The sequence below is a fragment of the Columba livia genome, chromosome 9 (assembly GCF_036013475.1).
Source record: "Columba livia isolate bColLiv1 breed racing homer chromosome 9, bColLiv1.pat.W.v2, whole genome shotgun sequence".
NCBI classification, from domain to species: Eukaryota; Metazoa; Chordata; class Aves; order Columbiformes; family Columbidae; genus Columba; species Columba livia.
Genome location: NC_088610.1, coordinates 22456788 through 22478468, shown reverse-complemented (window position 1 = coordinate 22478468; position 21681 = coordinate 22456788). Strand labels below are relative to the sequence as shown.

The window sequence follows — 21681 nt, the reverse complement described above, 5'->3', positions numbered from 1 at the left end:
GTGTGAGTTGCATTAAGTAAATAGAATGGGGCCTTTCATTTTGCCACCAGCTTCTTAACTGCTTTTCACTGGTGATAATTGGGATTTTTTTCCTTCTTACCCAGGATCTACCCCTTTCTGCTGGAATCTTGGTGTTCTTTATCTAGCTCGTGCTTTTGCTGTTCCTAGTTTGGGCCGCTGCAGTAGAGTCTTATGGGGGTGAGTCTGAGCAGGTTTGGAGGTGACGGCTCAGGCCCTTTGGGGCTAGGGAACATGCAGAGGTTCACTGATAAAACATGTTTATTGATAAATAATCTTTGTTTATTGAGATCTTTGTTTATTGAGGTGTAACCTTTGATTAGCAATTCATGCTGATCAGCATCAGCATCATTCACTGTTAACGACCACCATTACGTTTTTCTAAGAATGACAAACACGGGAAGATTTCTGTGGAATCCTGATCTCTTACAGCACAAAGTTCCATTCCTAAATGGAGTTCCAGCATGTCTATTCACTTTTTGAAACCTGAAGCAGGAGAATTAGCACCTTGTGTGTTGTAGAATGAGTAATACTGGAAATGTTTTAATTTGCTCTGTTACCCTCAAGTTTTATAATCATTGCATCTAATTTGAGAAGTATTCCGGAAAAATAAAGCTATTAATTTAGTCGACTTTTCCTCAAATTAAAGAAAGAGCGCTCTTTCTTGTTCTGTATAGCCATACAAGTGAATGGATATTACATAGAGCACTCAACTAAATTCTCTGTTAAATAGTGCCACTTCTCGTAGAGCACTTCTTTTTAGCACAATCTTAATGTGCTTTTTAGTGTTTCTCTTAGCAGGACCGTTATCAATACACTACTTCATAATTTCACAGATTTAGATAGAAAGTGAGAAATAATTATCTGGAAGTGCTTATGCTCTTAGTTAATTCAGGAGACAAAACCAACTTGCCCTGGAACAGGAAGCTGCCTCTTTCCTAAGCCCTTCTAGTAATTTATTGAACTATCTGCACGTTGTCTGTTCATACTGCTACTTTTCATATTATCAGAGAAATCATTAATAGCTTCCTCTTCTCTGAGACTCTGTTATGGATTCTTAAAAGCCACTTATCCATCAAAGTTTTGTTTAAACATCAGAATAATTCTAAATGTCCTGTTTACTGATGATCAAACTTAAAGTCAAAATCTGATTATGTTTTTGTGGATGAAGTATAATAGACTTAGTTCTCTGTGTCTGCAGCTCCCTTATGGGCTTGATGTTTGCCAGGGCAGATGGAGTCTATTTAAACCTGGAAAGTTGGGCCGTGCTTTTCTTTTGGAAAGTCCAGGCAAAGGAACTGGGCTTACAGGTATTGGAAAATGAATAAAGTTGGGTTAAGATCTGTTCTTCTTTGAGAGGAACAACTGCATTTATCAGATAGTAATTTCATTTTTTTTTCCTTTATTGGAAGGCATTCCTTTACATAGTGATGTTTCATACAGTGTTTTATCATTGAGAGTTTTACTGTAACTTCCTAATGGTTTCCCATTCTGGGACTGAAGTTTTGTGGAACTAGACATGACCTAGGAAACTGCACTTAGGGAAAAAAACCTCTCTAAACATTGTAATGGGTCTAGCTATGTTTGTATTAGGTATTTTAGTTTCATTAGATGTATTTTGAGTTTTTATCAATTGAGATAGCGAAATGTTTCTTAGATTCAAACCATTCTGAAGAGTTATATAGTCTGTTTCATAACCTATAACCAAATAACATAATGTAACATTTCTTGAAGTTCCAAGATGGTGTGCTTACAAGCAAAACAACCTTGTCAAGTGGAAACAATTATTTGTACCATGTTCTTTCCCTACTTTTTGAGCCCTCCTACTAAAATTAAAAAATAAATATGCTAACAAGGCTAACAACTCAAAAGAGCAAAATTATGAGTGTTAAATCCTGTGCTACTAAAGCTCTGGGATATTTGAAATAGGGTGTGTGGCTTATTGGTGTTTTTTGTGTTCTGTTTGTTTGTTTGTTTAGAAAGGAAGATTTTTGAAACAAGCCTTTGAAGTAAGGAATGTGTATTGGTTTGGAAACAGAGAAATCAGTCCTTATGAGATAGTTCTTCAGTGCACATTTAATTATCTCTGTGTAGTCCAAATGCTTTTAAGGTGGCAAAGGAGCATAAAGATTTTTGGCAAATACATGCGGCTTGGAGAGAAACCCAAGAATTTTAGCAACTGTTTTCTGGGGGATTTCGTGGCTTTTCTTGGTCTGTGTAATTGATATCTGTGCAGGCAGTTTGATGTCGCCTTTTGAAGGTCCATGATGTTTAGTTTGATTTTTCTGGAGCCATGCTGCTTTGCAGGTGTTTGAGTGGCTCCTGTCCCTGCCAGGACAGGGCTGTGCAGTGACGGACAGAGAATCCTGGTCCAGGAGGGGGACATGGAACAGCAGTTCAGAACACTTCTGGGTTGCTTATTTTTGGCCTTGTTTTTAAATAGGGCAGGGTTCAGATTATTTTATGGTACGACACGACATGTTACTTAAATGCATTGGGAATTCTACTGAGTTGCTGCATGTCTTTTGAGCACAGTGACCAATTTAAATCAAATTTGGAGGGGTGAAGGTAGATAACTGGCTAAAATTACTCTGTTAATAGCGTTTCCCTTTCTCATCCCTCTCCTACATAAAAATAAAAGCAGCAGCAGGATTTAAGTTATTGCTATACATTAGAGAATCCACACAGTTATAGTACAGTAATCCATTCAGAACCCGGCCTTGTTGTTTCCACAGCTCATGAAAGTGCTGGAAAAGACAAACATGAGGAAAGTGTAAGTATGCAGCAGTCTCAGCTGGACAACTACGGCAAAGAGAGCTCTCTTATCAATGTATCGACATGGCAGCAAAGGCTTTGAAGTCTGCGATTCCTGAAAACAGAAATAATGTTCTCATTCTAGAAGAAAATCTTGAATATGGTTTAATACAGAGCAATGACATTCTCAGGGAAGACAGCAGAAGGAACAGAAAAATCCATCAATACCTTCTCAGAAATCCCTGTGAAGCAGTTGATCAGATTTAAGATCTCACTTGATAGCTGAAGATGTGTTCTTGCAAATTCTTGTTTTTTAAAGTAGGGCTGTGCTTCACTGTTCCAAAGCCACATAATCCACTTACTGCATCAGCAGAGAGAGCAAATTACTGTTAGATGAGACTTTCCTGTTGTCTGGGTGAGGAGATGGTTACACTGTTGACTCTTTTTTTTTACTAATAGTTGTTACTGTAGTTCCCTGGGGAAAAGGGCTTGATGGACTCAGCCGCTCACGCTTGGGCAGCAAGTGGTCTCAGGATGGGAATGCACATTGATCAGTGTAACAGGGAGGAATACTTTATGCATATCGTGTAAAATTTTATGGCTTGCTATCTTTTGTTTGTTTCAAGAGTTATTTTCTGAAACTTGGCAAGTTGCTTTGAGCAGTGATCCGTTTACTGGGGAAAAATTCAGCTTGTCTGAGGTTTCAGGTCAAATTTGATACCTGTCCTCCTCAGTGCAAACCAAGTTTTATGCAGTGCCAACAACAAAAGGGAAATTACTGCTACATCCCTAATAAATATAACCTTACACAATTTAATGTTAAAAAAAAACAGAAGAAAACCCAACCCTCAAATAAAAGGAAAGCCTGGTGAGTCCCACAGCCTTACTATTAGTACCTTTTAAAAATGAAAGCGTGACAGTTATCTACACAATGAATAGACTATTGGAAAAAAGCCATGCAGGATCCATTTAATCAATTTTTCATGTTAGTGCTAATGTATTAATTTCATAAGAAGTGATTATGTTTGTGGGATCCTCATAAAAAGCTGGTATTAATGTGGCCTTTTGGCTTCCATCTGAAGAAAAATGGGAGCCAAAAGACCACATGAATTTTCACTGATAAGCATCACAGTTCAGATGTTTAATTATAATGGCAAATTTTATGTAGAAAGGAAACAGTGGGATTTTGTAAAACATATCTTGTTTATGTGAATACTAGTGCTCTATCTCCTCTAAATAGAAGCAGAATACAGGATAAAATACAGAGACTCATTTTGGGGTAGAGAGAACTCAAGAAGTGCTTGAACTTAAATGTTTGGAGTTAACAAATTAATTCTGGAGGGTTTTATGGAAGGTAAGTAAGAGTACAGTTAAACAGCATTCTTACTCCAAACCGACTGCAGGCTGCTGCTGGAAGGGGTGTCCACTTTCTCCTCCTTCCTTCTTCCCTCATCTTCTGATTTTTGAGCTCTTACCAGCATGTTCTGCATTTTAGCAGAGGTTAACTTTTTGGATAAGTATATTCTAAAACTGTGAATAGATGAGTTTTTAACTGGAAATACTTCGTATTTAGAAGGGGAGGCTTGAGAAAATATATTATGTATTTGAGAGTGAGGTAGAGAGAGAGAAGCAGACATTCAAAGGTGATTTTGCTCATAGACCTGAACTTGGTGACAGGAATGTAAATGGAGCCACAGACTCAAGAATGAGAGAGGGGACAGGACAGGATGGGACTTTGTTTTGGGTCAGTGGAAGTAAAGGGCCGAGGAGGGGAGTTTTTTTCCTGGCAGAGAGGTGTTACTCTTCTGGCTGAAACTGTGGTCCTGCAGCGGTGGTCACTGAAAGCAAAGGAGGGGAACCTGCACTGGTCAAGACCTGTGTGGTTGGGGTTCTGGGAGAAATGAGCCTTCCTGCAGATGCGAAGGAGAAGCAGGAAAGCTGAATCTGGTCTGGCCGTGCGGATGCGGAGCTGGGGATGGTTGTGGGCTTCAGGCTTCTCTGTGAACTCCACTCAGTGCCTGGAGATCACAGGGTGCATGTCCAGAAGACAAGGGAGGATTCTGTACTGTGTAAAGGAAGAGATCCAGAGAGGAGAGGTAGATTTGGGAAGCAAATGGCAGCAGCTATAGCATTGAATGTAGATGGTGATGAAATATAACTTGCTTTGTTTAGTCTTGGAAGGGTTTGTGGGGTGTGATATGACTAGCTTTTTTGAATAAGTGATGAAATATACAAGGTAAATATTAGGGAACGAGAAGTGTCAAATTCAAGGATAATATAAACACAAACCTGAAGGTATATAAATATGAGCAGTTGGGAAGATTTGGATTTTGAGAGTATTCTGGAGGAGTGTGACTACACACATGCAGTTGTCTTTGTGCCCCGTTTTTGCCTATTGGGCTCAGTCAAAATACTGGTTTCCACAGGTCTGCTCACTGTGGTGTTTTTATTATTGCAGATATACCTATACTGATGCTTTTAAAAAATAAAATAAAAACCAGGAAAGGTCATAACTTTTTTAAAAACTTGGAAGGTTAAGACATGTTGCTTCTTTCTCAATTATTTAAAGGTTTGATTCATAAAACTGTAATCAGCCAAATTCTGGATTTTAAAAAAGTTCAGTTTAAAAGCCTTGTTGCAAAACTTTGAGACTTGTGTCTGCTGGGATCTCACTGAGAAAGTTAATGGAAACTTGATTGTCATATTTAAACAATATTGTTTAATTAGTCCTGTGCCTCATGACTGCTGCCAGCTGTCCACAGGCAGCAGGAAAACAATTTCTCCTATCTTGATGTGGAAAAGGGACTTTTTAAGGCAATGTTTTTCTTGTTCTTCTTCAGAGTGTTAGCTGGACTATAACTAGAAGGAAACATTGGTTATTTGTGATCTTGCCTGCTTTGCTCCTAGGAACTGCCTGCAAGAAATGCCCTTGTACCCCGGCTCTGGGCCTTGCTGTCCTGGTGAGCCTGGAGGGGGATACATCTCACAGCAACCTTATCGTATGTTTTTAATATATTACCTACATGTATACATAAAAAGGATCAAACTGTCAAAGTTGATCCTTTTTGTCCAAGCTAAAAGGATTGCTTGTGATTCACCTTTTAGAAGACACTACCTAACAAATCCCAGGTAAATGGAAGTCCCTGTAGGAATTGTAGCATTCATGTACCCAGCCCAATGGACTCGCATCCTTAGACTCTTCCAGAAGGATTTCAGCTGGTGTCCATACTAGTATGTTTTCAGAGACTGGATACTGTGAGAGTGTGGTATTTATCTCAAAGCAGAAAATAAAATGGAAAAGTGTTTTTTGTCTTTGTCATATGAGAAAATGATTTGAGCTGGATTTAGTGGATGTGAGAAAGGAAATTGAAACACTTTTCAAGGTCACATTGGAGCTGAGAAACCACTACAGCCTTTTTTTCTGTATCATTGACAGAGGTGGCACTAAATGATCCAGAGACTTTGCAAAAATCTCCGACTATCCTTTATGTTTTCCAGAGAGAGAATATTCTCAACCTTCAGAGACACTTACCTTTCAAAGGTCAGACAGGACAGTCCGTGAACAGGACATATGTTATAGCTGAGATAAGCAAAAAGTGGTATTTAGTACTTGCACTTTGATGAAAAATTTCCTAGTAAAAGGCAGGGGTTTGAGAGGAAGCAATACTCAGTAAGCTACTGTTGGTAGTACTGCACTGCTGTCGAGGTTTTTAGTTGTGGGAGGTGAATTTTGCTTAAGTTTTCTTTCTGAGAATAGCTTGTATTACACATGTATTCCTTTACTGTGGTTACGCTTTGTGTGTAGTAGCTATCACCAAGTACACCAGCCAAAAACTGGTAGATATCTATGTCCAGAAAAAGAGACTGGGATTTGCTTAGTCTGATTGCTAATTAAAGGAAACTTGGCTAGGTGATTTCATGAAACTCTAATGAGGTTGAAACAGTATACTGAATTTTTGGTTTACTCACCTACATTGTTTCTTACTACATGGGTTTTATCCAAAGCAAACAACACAAATCTAAATTGTTTTCTCTGTGCTTCTATAGATTATTTTATAAGTAGCTTGGACTCAAATTAGATACTTAATGATACATATGAGTGATTTCCCTCTTCAAGATTGCAGTGAAGTTTTTTCATACTTCATGAATTTTGTGCACTTGAAAAGAAGCACAAGAGTTGCATCTTGGTGCTAAATGGTTTCTATGTATTTCCTTTTGTAGACATAAAGCCACAATTTTATTTTTCTTTTATTTCTTTTGGTGTATGTGATGTGTTACTCTGAGCCGTGGTTATTAATTGACAGATGAGTTACACTATGATGGCACTTAAAATGCACAACGTGTATTTCTGAAAGCAGTCGTTGCTATAGCAACTTTCTAGTAGGTCACTGGCAGTGGTGAGTATGTGTGTGTGTACGATTTGGCTGTTAATGCAGACTAATACTGATAGAAAAATGAGAAATGTAAGAGTCAGAAAGAAGGTAGCCCTTCCCCCTTCCCTGTCCTCTCCCCTCAAGAACAGGCTAAGAGAATTTTGTGGAGAAAATGCTTACTTAGGATATTGCGTGTATTGGCAAGACGCTGGCTATCAGCTGCTATAATTAGATGTTTTCTTTCTATTTATGCAAAGATTATACAAAACCCCAAGTTGCCTTAATCTCATTCTGCTTTTCCTTTGACATCTTGAGAGTTTGGTTAGGAAAGAAATAAACGTTCCCTTGACCCAAAAGCACTGTGTTGTATTTATTGAGCATGAAGATCTATTTGTAAAGACGAACTACATCTGTATTATATGCTGAAAGTGAAAATATTGAGAAATTGCTGCTTTTTCTTCATTTGTAAGATACTTCAGCAAGATGCAATGCCTTTCCATAGCAATTTAGGCCAATATAGATCCCGTGGTCCCATTTCTCCCCTGGCTGCTCCCATCACTTCCATAGGATTAGTCCTGTGTTCCTGTGAACAAGGTGTAAGCCAGTTCAGGGAGATGATCCAGATAAAAACGACTTGAAAACAATTTAAAAAATGGCTAGATAATTTCCTGAATATCAGCAATGGGCAGAAATCCTCATGCCAGTGCAGCCACTGGAGGGAGGAACCGCGGTAGCTGCAGTTCAGGTCAGTGTACATGGATGGTGGCGACTGGAATTTCCAGAGCGGCTGAAGATGCTGTTTCCCACTGATTCTGGTTTAATCTTGTTCTGAAACGTAACTAGAAGTACTGTGCAGAGAGCTCCCAAATTCTTTGCATTTGTATTTTTATTTTTTTAATAGCATTATATTGCTCTAGTTAGAGAGCAATCGTTTATCTCTATTAGAATGCTCAACCTATAGCCAGGCTATTCTTTTCAGTCTTGAATTAACACTGCCATAAGATATTAGAGATTTAATGATTTAAGATAACACATTCTAGATTATGATAAATGACAGTAATGTCAAGTGTTGCGTTTTGTGCTACTGTATGAATCAATGTGGTAGAATTGTTCTACTGTCTGGCTGGGAGCAGGGAGAAATCACAGTAAGGAGTGAGGGAGGGTGGTGGGACTTGAGCCGCTTGCTGCTTTCTCTTGTTTTCCAGCATCTCGTGTATCTCCATTCACTGGTGTGCTGATGGCCAAGCCAGTATCAAAGCTGGCCTAAAGGACAACGCAGGAACATATGGCCACAGGAGTAGGAGGAAAGCGCAGAGACTGCCTTTTTGACAACAGCAACACATCAGGTTGCTTCAACCATCCTATGAACCCTCATCACAAGACTCTACTGAAAAAGAAAATCTCTATCTTGTTTTTTATTGTCCCCAGATATGTAGTTCTGTTCTCTGCGTTTTGTTGAGAATTTGATTTGTGAAAGTGCTGATTGTCAATTTAACTCCTGAAAACAAACAAACAAAGCCCATAACCACCCACAACAAAACAAAAAAACCCCCTAAAACACAAAAACCAAAAACTTCCTTGGCATTTTGTAGTATTTACATGTTTGTTGAATGCTTTATTAATTGTACTCATATATGTTGTGAACTCTGGAAAAGCTTGCTCTAACTTTGCCTCAAGTGTGAAGGCAATACTTATAGATTAGTTTTTATTTGAATGAAAAAGATGGAGATCGGACCAGGTACAAGAAAAGCTTGTATCTTCCTTGTGTTTTATGTAAGGATTGTTCCTAGAGGAAATGTTCCCTTATTTAACTCCTGGGGTTATAGTTTTCAGTTAAACTTGTTTTTATCTCATGGGAGTTGAGAATCTGTTTAAGGAAATGGTTCAAAATATTTCCACTCCTGCTCTTACAGCCTGACAGTTTCAAATATCAGTTACCATTTTGTATTTTGTGTAACTGTGTAAAAGGTACTGAAAATCTTCTTCCTGTCTTTCTGAAATGCAAAGTGTCTGCACGTTCTCCAGCACTTAAAACTGTGCAGTCTGATCCCGTCCCTGTGAAAACAAAAGCCAAGAAGTCTTACAGAGGAAAATAACCTCATGTGTGGATCAGCTGCTGGAATTTCCCCTCTCACTGGACAACCTCCGCTGCTTGGGACGCCGGTTTCTCTCTCCTACTGTTAAGTTTCACTCGGTTTTACCTGCAGTGCTTACAGAACTGTGCTTTTCCTCTTTCCAGTGTCTTGTATTTGTTGGTAGAGGCAAGAAGTTTTTTCTTCTCTCATCCATTAATTTTTCCTTTTTTCTTAGTTCTCATTCACCAGGAAGAAATTTGTAATGCTGCGTGTATCTAAGCAGCAGGTTGATATTAGCAGGGCTGTTACACAGCATCGTTGTCACTGAGCAGAGAATTCTCTGAGTATTTTCCATTCTAGTTGTTGATGACAGAGTGATATGTGCTTTGAGCACTGACCTGAACGGAGCTGTGCCCTTCCACAGGCTCTGAGCCAGCCAGACACCCCTAAACCTGCAACACATTTTATCAGGATGGCCTCGGGATTCCAACTTGTTCCTGCTGTTGGGTCCCTTGGAGATGTTGGCTTACGCAGCATGGCTCTTGTAGACAGATTCCTGATCTCATCCATTAGCATGTTTTCTGTAAGGCATCTCATTGGAGCTTCTCCGTATTTCTAGTCTATTGGTAGTTAATCCTTGATTTCTTTCTCAGTTCACAGTCGAGGTTAACTATTTTTGGGGATTGGGGCAGGAAGGAGGTTTGGTTGTCTGCTCTGTAGGAGGGGAAAGTGTTACTGTTTGGGTGGCTGGAAAAGCCCTCGTTCCAGCCTTCCAGTGCCACAAGGTTCCTTTTCTCGGTACCTTCAGAAAAATAAACCACTCTACCAGTTCATGCTGGAACTCTTGGTGGCTTCACTGCCAGCATCATGGAGCAGCTGTCGTCTGATGGCAACCTTTCCAAGTGAGGCGAGATTGTTCTTCTGTCTCTTTTTAGGTGGTCCATTTTGGCTAAAGTGTTATCTGAGCCATTTCATTAACCCCAAAAGCTGCATTAGTCTGATGAACTGTTTTGGTAAATATCTCTCAGATAAAAATCCTTCCTTCTGTAGGAGGAAGGACTGCTGTTAGCGTTACTGGGAGAAGGCACTTTTGACCAGGCTTTAAAGCTCACAGAACAGTAGCACAAAAGTGAATGATGTTTGCTCAGACACAGTCATACTATTTCCAGTTTTTGTCATCTGCTTGTTTAAGTAACTGTTCAGAAATAAAGATGTTCCTGTATTTCTGTAAGAAATGCAAAATACAGTTAAAAAAAAGAAGACATTGGTGCTTGCAACTTAGTTTGGGTATCTAGGTAAATTGATGTGAGCTTTACAGTTTGGGTTGCCATCTTGTTTTCAAATAAATGTGTTTGTTTCCCCTCTTGACTCAACGTAATCTTAAAGGATAAAGAGGAGGAGGATGAGAAATAATTTGTTTATGGTTAGTGGATTCAGTGAAGCCTGGTTTGGCAATCCTGTGATGTTCCGTACTGCAGTGAATCTACTGGCTCAGCCAGTGCTTATGTTCAAAAATAAGCTTTTGAGGTATCTGTCCTTTTGTCAAACCTGTTGGCATTTGGCAATGTGTTCCAAAATTGTCAAGAGGTGGAGGACAGACAGCCTGGTTGGACGTGAAGTCCTTGGGAACTGAAACTGAATCAGCTTCTTGTCCAGCTTGTGCATTGGCTTCTCTGTTCTTGCCTCTCCTTGTGTGTCAGATAACGCTTGTCTGGTTTTTCAGCTTCTCCAGTTTGGAACTGGCCTCTCAACTGGTTTCACTCAGTGTCATTATCTCTCATTTGTACAGTCATCGTTCCCGTATCTAGAACAGTGAACAAGCAGTGAAAGAGATATTTTTATCAAGTATTTTTTCCCCCAAGAAGGTTTATCTTTTAATGGATTTAATTGTGGTGTGCAAGATGTTTTTGAACAGCAAAGAACAGACAGTTTCACCCCCTGTTGATTCTTCCTAGGGCTGTTGACTAACCAAATTTCATTTCGGCACTGAATGATAAAAGCTTTTCTTTAGGATTATTTACGGAGCTAAAAGAAATCTTGTTCCCAGGTGCTAGTTTGTCTTTTCCCTGGTGATATTTGCATTTTGGACTATTGCAGAATTCTTTTCAATTTTATATAGTATCCGATAATAACTTCTCTCCTATTTCTTCATATCGTTTCACTGATTTGATGTGACTGGTGTGTCAGGGAGGTCATTAGCGAATGCTGGGGGGTGGCCAGCCCCATTTAGCTCATCTTTAATTTCTTAAGTCCTTAGGTTCCTTTTTTTCCTCTGGTGTCAGAATCCATGTCAGGAGAAGCATGTAAGTACAGGTAATTATATTTTAGTTCATCTCATATTGCTGTGAAGAAATAGGCAAGCTTCTGGGTCAAATGTCTTTAGCCTAAAATAAAATCATAATCCTCAAGCTCAGTACAGGTGGAAATTAATTAATTGCTGTGAGCTCTGCTGCAGTGTAGGGTGGATGTTAAAATCAGTATTGCCTGTGGGGCAGAGAAATAAGTTGTCTTGGCCATGGAATGTGGAGGCATCATAACCTAGGGATGGAAGAAACTAATGTCTAATAAGTCTGCTTTCCCTTTTGAGACAATTATGTAAAATGATTGTGAATTTTAACTTTCCAATCATGTGCTTTTTTAAGTTTTTAGGATCAGGAGTCAGAACTTTGAAGTGAAATGGTTTTGTTCTGTGAAGCGTTCTGCTGGTAAATCATGATTTGAGTGTTTGCTGGTAATCCTACTGTTGTTTTTCACCTGTGTAGTATTAGGGAATTCATCTTGGGGCTTTGGTGAATTATGTCAGTCTGGGATCTGTGGGCTGGGGTTTGAATTTTGATTGCAGTATAACGCATTTATTATGGTCACTGGGATACATGTTTGCAAGGCTTTTTATTTATAGCTCCAATGTGGTTACATGTGCCCATTGGAAAAATGTGTTTCTGCTCACAAGTATTGAGATGGTCAGGTTGTTTTAAGATTGGGGGATGAGACGAAAGAAGGTATTTCAAGGTATGCTTTTCCAGTAGATATTTCAACTGTATAGCTGATGTAAGTAATAATCTGTGCCATTTGTAACAATTGAGCACATGAAGTCAGCAGCGGTGGCTATTGCAGTACATTTCAGTGATGTTTGTTCAGCTCGTTCAAAATGTTGATATATTTTTATGTAACTGTGTCTTTGGGGAAAATTCTCTTTAGTTTACTGAAGGAGTGCAATGATGAATATCCTTGATACGCTGTGTGGACGTTGTGGTCTGTTTGAATGTCACGTTGTTGTTGGCTCGGTGACAGTAGGTGTGTTGGGCTGGTGAACCTGAAGCCAGTATTGGCGTAGGTGCTGGGAACGGTTTGATAGAGAGGTGTTTGCTTCTTATCACACGTTGGATGACTTTCAAAGAGTATGAGTTTTCAGACTACAGAATAGTTGTCATTTCTATGTTTTAGAAAAATAATAGGCTTGCTTATCTTTTGCTTTACATAAGCCCATGAGGATTTCAGCCTGTTTATGGGTTTGTTCCAGTGCCTCTAGACGGAGGCAGTGTCAGGTTAGGATGGATTGAAGGTATTTAGCAGCATAGGGATTCTGGAGTTATTGTTCTTGTAAGTTATTAAGGCAAAATATGGTATCACAAAATGAGAATTGGTGATCTGACTTAATACATTTGTGGTATCATTGATGGCTTTGATGGAGGGATGATTCAAATTGTGTGGTTTATGAATGCAGTCTAGTTTGTATTGAAGGAAACTGGCTCACCGAGTAGTAAAGAGAGAAATTCTTTAATGGGTTTTGTTGCATCTACTCTACTTGGATTAAAGACCTGCCAGGTTTGTTGGTTTGGAGGAGCATGTTAAAAAAATTCCTAGATTAGGAGGATAGATTTGCTTAGTTAATTGGGAAGAGAACTTGAACGAGGTTTTAAGGTGAGGAGGGATCAAATCAGAGTTGCCGTCTCATTTTGCTGATCGTCAGGGTTTGGGATTACTATAGATCTTCCTTTTGCTATCTAGTACATGGTGAGATTTAAGGCTTGGGTACTTTTTCCCTGAATGGCTGCTGTTCTGGATTGTAGCAGTGCTAGATGTGGGTGAAGGGTGTCTGGTTTGATATGGAGTTGGGAGATAAGGTTTGATTATGTCATTTTAAAATATAATTTATTTATTTATATTTAATGACTTTATTGGCTAAGTTAATCTTTTGTGGTCTACCTCTGCTACTTTTTTGGCTCACGTTCAGTTTTCACAAACTCTTTTTAGGATCTTATGGGGTATTTATAATTTAGATACTCTGGGTAGTGGGTAGAGGAAAGGTGTGGAAATTAATCCCTCTGCATGGTAAACCACTATATTTTGTCAGTACTCCAGCAGAGTATCCATAATCAAGAGTCAGAAGGTCTGTGCTACTATGAGCTCTTGAGAAGTCTTTTTTATGCTAAGGCAAGTGTGATTTATTTTTTATTTTTTTTTAATCATGTGCAGAGTTATTTGGGCTAAAAATAGCTTTCTTATGATTCTCGTTGAAATTTATTCCTGCTCAAGTAAAAAGCATCAGTGGAACTGCTGTCTGCTTAATGAAAGCACAAGTTAAGTGGTTACTAAAAGCAAGGGTATTCAGACTGTCTCACTGCAGAAAGGTAGCATTACGCCATTTGTAGTAATTCATACTGGATATTTGCTAATCTCTTTATTAAATGCAACCTCTCTTACAAGGAGCTCAAAACATGAAGCATTTAATAATTTAAAAAAATCCACCTACCCTTGTGTGCACAAAAAGATTGAGTTAAGAAGGAACCTTAGTAAAACAGATGCCAATTACCTGTGTTGGGCTGAGGGTTAAGCTGAATTTCTGACCCATTGATAGAGAGGTGGTAGTACAGGAATCCTTAGCTTTTTATCACATGAGTAGTCCTACATGTATTTGTACTTGATAAGTGCAAGAGTCTGTCTGTATGAACCACTAAATATTCTTTCTGTTAGCAGCTGTGTGAACTCAGAGAAGTTTTTATTTTAGTGACCTTATTTTCCTTGAGCCTTTGTGCACATCCCCATAATAATCATATGAGTACTGGAATTACTCACTTCCTAGAGTCTGTAGTTTATATGCAACTTCAAAATGCATGTTTTCTTTGATAATCTGGACAAATTGTTCCACAGTTCCTCTTGGCTTTTCTCATCAGAGTTTCATATGAGGGAATAAGGAAAGACAAAGAAACAAATGCCCGAAGAACAAAAACCTGAATCATTCTGAGAGTTTTTTCCCCTTTATTACTGTGTTCTACATGTCAGGCTTTGCTTCTTTTTGTGAAAATTGGTTTTACTGATGGCAATTTTCCAGTTGCAATGAATAATAGAACACCAGATGTCCACTGCCGAGAAAAATTACAGATGAGTAAACTTCTGAGGTAGCATAAAAATCTATTAACAATGGTTCTGGTGTGCCTGCAGACTGTCTGCATTCTTGGCCCGTTGTGCTTTGAAAATCCGAAGTCTGTGTGACTGGCTAAATGTGTTTCACTACACCAGGGATTCCTGCCTTCCTCTCGATGTGGATTGTTTTGTGGGAATAAGCAGCCCCTCACTGAAGAGCTTGAGTGTGAACTTACTCACTGGATTTAATTTTAATTACTGTCACACGTGGACTTGATTGAGGGTAAAGTCACAGAAACATTAGAAGAAATGGGCAGGTAAGAAGAAATATTGAGAGTTTCTCTGGGTCTCACTGTTTCCCCTCCAGCCAGCAGCTACAGTAACGCCGTGTTTTCAGACCCAAAGCAGGCTGCGTTCCCAAAGCCTTGCCTGCTTTTTCCCAGCTGTCTCCTAGGAATAAACCTTCTCCACAAACTTTGCTACGTTTGTGTGACCTGACCAGTGTGACGATCTATTTGGGAAAATAAAAATCAGCGGTGGATAATTCACATTTTCTTGAGCAAACTGTAAGAGTGCTTCACTAGTCATTGCCTGGTTTGTCTCAGTGTCTTACCTGAATTTTTCTTGCTGCAGTTTAAATCTATTACTTGTACTTTTCTCACTCTGATAGTTTATTCTCCTCTCCATTGCTTTTGCAGCAGTTTTCATGTTTTGAAAAATAAGTCATCCTCCAGTCTTGCCTGCACATGTACAGGGGTTTCTGAGCCTCCAGGAGTCCTTGCTTGGCCCAATAAATTTAACTATACAAGACCATGAAAAGTTTTATGCCATTTTAGTGAGCTGAATTGGCTTAATAAGAAATCGACTGAACAAGATGGTCCTTTTTTGAGGAAGCATTTCATGTCTTGATAGCTCAGATATCTTTTAAAACCTTATCCTAAGGTATGGTGAACACTTATATTACCCATACTATCATGCAATCTTTTGCAAGTTTTCATTGATTGCTTAATCTTTTGTCTGGGAGGATAGCTTCACGGTTTCTGTGACAGACAAAAATATCTCTCCACATTAAATGTGTCCCATGGGCTTTTTTGTGGCTCTCAGTGCTCTCTGCATCATCTTGAAAACATGAGTGGGTTTATCTTCTCAAGATGCCTTCTGAGTCTGGAAAATACAAGCGCAGAGAAGCAGAAGACTTCAAGGATCCATCTATTCATGCTCACCATTTGAGGATATGAGAACCTAACTTTATAGAGCCCTTTTTATTATATGTATTCTATGTTCATAGCAGATAGGTAGGAAGATGGTGGATAGCTGATGTTACCCTGATGGACAGATGGCAAGGAGCAAGTTGTTTAATTTAGACCTTAATCATCCAGATATTGGACTAGCATTAGAACTCTGTCTTAACTCTTACTCTAGGGCAATCAGGCCATAATTATTTGCCTTATGAGTGATGGAGTTGCCTGTAGCCCCCAGTGATCTCAGGCAGTTGTGAATGCTCAGTGCTGCAGAAAATCAGGTCAAGTGTCTTGCTGGGTGTCTGCAGAGTGAGGAGCAGCTATGTCTGAAGAGTCTGTGAGAAGAACCAAGGGAAAGCAAGCTTGCTCAGTCCATAAAAAATAATTTTATTTAAAAAAAATACAAATTGAAAATAATAAATTTCTGTTCTTGAGCAAGCTGTATGTACAGGCAATCATTTACACAAAGCATTTCACTAATATCTTTGGTATTAGCCATCGTAAGAAAGCACAAGATGATAATACAGTTAAACTATTGAAGTAAACACTGGAGATGATCGAACAAAATTGTCTGGGTGATATGTGACATTTGAATCAACTACGCTATTATAACCATGGTTAAGAGATTGTATCAGCTTTCCTGTGTAATCTTAGTGTCAGTGCCTGGGCTCAGACATGCACAGTACAGGAATTAGCTGCTGTCTTCTGGAAATAGGAGCAGAAGATAGAGAAAAAACTGGCTGTTTTTGGCAGTTCACACATTTTTAGAGACTGAAAAGTAAGTATAGAAATGTGGCAGTATGACGTCATGCTTGCAATTTTTTGTCATTTGAGAATTTTGTTCCCAGCTCTGCAAGCAGCGATTTGCGTAACCTTTCAGTGTGAGGTCTTGCATTCGTAATTGTGAGGAGCACAGCAGAGTGTTGCACACCAGAAAGTGAGACTTCAGGGTATTTTTCTGGCTGACTGGGCAGGACCTTTCTAGGCTGAAAGCATTTGGTGAGAGAAAGCAGCAATAGCTGTTTTGCCTGTAGAGTTGGTTCTATGTATTGGTGTAACTGTAGAGTGCAACTGAGGAGACAACTGCCCTTGAAGGCCATGTGAGATGGACAGCTAGGGCTTGCCAAGAGATAATTCTTGCTCCTGCATCTATGTGTAACACACCTGGAAATACCTCTAAAGAAGGCAAAAAAGAAACTTAAGTCAATCATAGAATCAATGTCCTGAGTTGGAAGTGACCCACAAGAATTAAGTCCAACTCATGATAATGGACATCTACTAAATGCTTTCATTTTATGTGTGGTCTCACTTTATTCCTGGCCTCGCGTTTTTCTTGTATTATTCACATTACCTCTGTGAGCTCACTTCCCTTTTTCATTTTATGTGTTGATTTCTTATTGATATTTTCTGTGGGAAAAACAGTTGTCCAGATCGTACCAGATATTAAATGGATAACAGCAACAGCAGAAACACACATTTGGAAGAGGGATGTGGAATAATCATTATAATATCTCCAGTATGGTTTTGAAGGATGCAGGAAATGAAGCATAGCCATTCTGCACTAGCCTAGGTGTTCCTGGTAGCACCTCCTTCTGTTGCGGTTAGACTGGACTAAGAACATTGCAGACCACAGGGCAGAGCTTGCTATGTGCTTTAAGTATGGAAGGAACTCACTAGTGCTTAGTGTTAATTCTTCTGTCGCTTCGATTTTCAGTCTTGGTTTAAATACTTACTAAAATGAGAATATGAAATTTAGTTTTTATGTAGACCTTCAATGACATTATCTTAAAGATATGCTAAATAAACATTGTCTTGTTTGGTCTTAAATGCTATCAGGAATTTTCAAAATCAGACCCAGAAGAGGTGATTTAATTTGGCTTCAAGTGGCTGCAGGGTTAATACAAATTAATTTGTTTAAAGTTCCAGACTTGGAATCAGGATAAAGCTTATGCTTATAGAAAAACATAATCTAAAGAAAACAAAAAACCCCTGACTAATGAAGAACACATTGCAGCATTTGGTAAATTTTTTTTCTAGGGTTAGTTCCTGACAACTGTTTTTGTAGTTCTGCAGGATTTAGAATTTAGACTTTGAATTTCTAAATCCTATTTTCCCTTTGCAGGTAGGATAGCTGGGCACGAAGGATTTAAGTGGTGTGTCCAAGGCCGTGCGTGGGTTTGGATAACACAGTAAAAGGCCATTATAGAATTTATCTGCCTACGTGTAAGATCCGCTTTTCCCTCTCACCTTGTTGATCGAAGTTTTGGAGCTCTGCCTTGGTGTCCAGCGGCTGCCTTCTGACAGGGCTGTCATTTGCTGGTGCAAAATGCATTTCCCCAGCTGTGAAACACTGCTGTTGGGCAAGATTATTGGGGGATAAATCTTGTGGCTGAACGGAATATTAAAAAACTTGAGTTTTACATGTGTTGCTTCGTGGTGCTGTGCAATGGCATGGCATCATGTATTGTGGTTTCTTGTCTGCTCAGCAGGACATTTGGAGTTCTCAAATCTCCTTGGGGCCTCAATGGGATGGAGAAATGAACAGCTGCGTTAACAATTTGCAACTTGCAAGGAAAGATGCAGCAAGGAGTACTGAGGGAGAAAGCAAAGTAATTGTAAATGGAAAATGAAGTTATAGTGTACAGATATTACCAGTTAAGTAGAAGATGATTTTGCTCTGTTAGTGTGAGCTATTTTTTTGAGTATATTTTGCACTTGGAGCAAGGTCACTTGGTCAACAAGGAAAGGGTTCTGAATGGGAGTCAGTCAAATACTGGTTGTCTTCTGTTTTGGGTATCTTCTAGACAATTGAGTTAATAATTATGTGACTCTACTAAATTTAGTAGAGGTTAGGTTGTTTGGTTTTTTTCTAAGTCTTGGTTTCAGCTTTATAACAGCTCTATAAGGAATAGGTACCTAGTTTATAATAAAGTTAGTTGAACTTGATTTGGTTGTTGCTACCAGATTATTATTTGCAACAATTCTGTCAGGTTTCAGGGTTCATGTCAATCTTTTCATTTGTTTGGTTATTGTCTGGCATCAGAGATGCAAATAAACAATCTAAAGAGTGCATAAAATAAAGGTAGCTTTTCATGGTAGTAGGAACTACAGGAAATGTTGATGGAGAGCTCGTATCAGATGTACTGTTGTAAAATTGTAGAGCCTTTCTTAAAGCTAAGATCATTATCAGATGCCTAGTGAAGAAAAGTTATCATAAAATTGACTACTTACTACAAATTTTCTTTTTAATAAAGAAGCAGTTTTATATAATGGTCGTTATGTCTAGTTATTTTTGTGCATAGTTAAAAAATAGAAGCAAAAATGAAAAACATTTACTACTTTTCCCATTCTATGTTTCAACTCAATGGTCTCTTCTACTTCCTGCTTTATGTTCTTCTATAGGTAGTTTTTAACTATGCCAGCATAAATTTTGTGATCTTAGAACAGAGATGTGCAGGTTTAAAAATCGGCAAACATGCGAAGATCATGATAATTAGGATTGAATAATAAGGTTTTTAAAGGCCTAAAGTGGAAGAAGTTGACTGCACGGACTTGTTCAACTGTATTTTGTTTATTATAATTTCAATAACCCAAAATGCAAAAGTAGGAAGTGTTCTTCCCCTCAGTCTTCTCTTCCCCAGGAGAAAGGTGACAAAATGGACATCTGTCTCAAGCTTTCAAGATTTTTCTTAATCAGTGCCTTAATTCTCAGGCTGAATAAGACAGAAAGGAGGAGAGTTTGATTTTCCTGTTTATAAGAATATAATCTTTAGGAAACAGGTGTTCCTTTTATTAAAACCAGAAAAAAATGCGGATGTTCGCTTTTGTGTAGTCCACAAGGATCAATGTTTTTTCCACAGTTGTCAACCTTAATTTAATTGCATGACTGAATTGAGAACCCTGTTCCAGGCATGTACAGCTTTTCATTAGTCACTATACTACCTTATTTTATTTCCAAATCAAGACTAAGCAATATGGGTGATACTTCAGGAGTGACTTTGGAAGCAAGTGCTGTTTTATCTGTGAGCACAGAGGAATGTCACTGTTGAGGGTTATCCCAAGACTGCTAAGGGTTTCCTAACTTCAGCTGAGTATCTGGGTTGAGGAAAAAATATCATCCAGAACTATGAGAAAATACCACAGGACCTTGCAGTTCCCCAAGTGCTGGGTTGTCTGCTGTTACCACCGTGTCAAGGTCGTGGGTCCAGCTTCCTTGGTTCTTCAGTTGCTCCTGAATAAAACAGCTCCTCTCTTTCTTCTGGATCTTTATACCCTTCACTCCATGCTTTTTTTAGGCCAGGACTTTGCTTTTCAAATAAGCCAAGTATCCTTTGCTCATATACCTGAGCAAGCACACTTTTCCTTTTATTTCCTTCCCCAGGGCAGCCGTATGATGCTGGTTACTGTATCTGAGTGTGCCCAGCACAACAGTTGTGAGGGGTGATAATTAGGTTAAAAAAGAAAATTAGAAAAAGATATTCCACATAACAGTTGTGCAGGATGCTTTAAACATCTGTGGAGAATCTCTCACATGAAACGCACATAAATATTCTTGAACTTTTTTTGAAAGCTCCTCTGCAAAGTAAGATTGATGCCCGTTATCCTGCTAGAATTGGATAATCTGAAGATCCAAGATGGATGGGTTTCCTCTGAGGTCTAGTTACCTTGTGCAAGAGTGTGTGTGAGTGCATGTGTGTACAAAAATATACTTCTGTTTTAAACCAAGGGACAGTATTGCAAAAATGTGTACATCGGAAGCTTAATCACAAACTGTCTCAAATTGGAAGGGACCCGTAAGGGCCATTGAGTCCAAAGTACTTGCTCCTCACAGGACTACGTAAAACTAAATCATACAACCAATAGCATCACCCAGACGCTCCTTCAATTCTGATAGGCTTGGTGCCGTAATCAAAAACTTTCTTCTTCAGAATTTCATTAAGTATTCTTCTTATGTTATAACTAAATATTAATTTTGTGATTGCATGTTGTGCTGATTGTAGCGAACCTCTCCATTTCAGAGATTTGAACATTCCCTTTTTTATTTTGTGTAGGAAATCAACTCAGAACTTAATCCAGTCTGATGCTATGTTTGTTTATAACAAATTCTTGCAGGTGTCTGAAATGGTTGCTTTATGTTGTTGAGTGGGCATACCGTTCCCCTGTTAAGAGTAATCACATCCTTGAAAACATAGTAATGGCTGGTGTCTCTAATGGAGAAATCCTGTTATGGAAATAGCACAAATAGCATATCATATAATGTTTTTGTTCATGAAGAACTCAGATTGCTTGTGTCTTACGGTGACACTGGAGAGCTTTCACACCAGCCTGGTGTATTGGTGTGGAAAACGTCTCCATTTAAACCATTAATGCTAGAGTGGCAACTTTAATTCCAAACAAACTTCTGTTAACATTTGTTTGAGAACAAAGTGGCAAAGTGGCTTGCTAATGATACAGTAGAAAAAATGGCTAGTGAGAGGGCAGTATGTAGTGAAAAATGTAGATTTGTTGATGAGATACTGTGAGTAAAACTGTTGGTAGCACAAAGTAGTAAGTACTGGAAGAACTAGTTGTGTGCATCTGTGAGTCTAATTTGAAGTGTAATAACCAGAGGCAAAAAGTCTGTTCATGCTGTGCAGTTATGTTTTTGGTAAATAAATACTGATGTGCATATAGTAGGATGGAAAATAATACCTCACGTGTTGTAGTGTTTTGCTCACACTGGTGCTGTTTTGTTTAGATACTGTGTTTGGTGATGTTAGCCCTTTTCTGGCTTGATTTTTCCAGCTATCTTGTGCAAAGCTAGTAGAACACAGAAAAAACTGCCCGTTGAAAAGAAAGCAAGTATTTAAATGGAAG

General features: G+C 38.8%; 1 protein-coding gene across 3 annotated transcripts in view; it reads left to right on the top strand.

Annotated features, from left to right (window-relative positions):
• The window catches only part of STAG1 (STAG1 cohesin complex component), a 174395-nt gene that overhangs the window by 17657 nt on the left and 135057 nt on the right, over positions 1-21681 (top strand). The window contains exon 2 of one of the 3 annotated variants that reach the window (XM_065073077.1): positions 105-198. The exons of the other annotated variants lie outside the window; for them this stretch is intronic. The gene's annotated coding sequence lies outside the window, so the exon portion shown is untranslated. The remainder of the gene's footprint in view (positions 1-104; positions 199-21681) is intronic. 3 annotated transcript variants of the gene reach the window in all.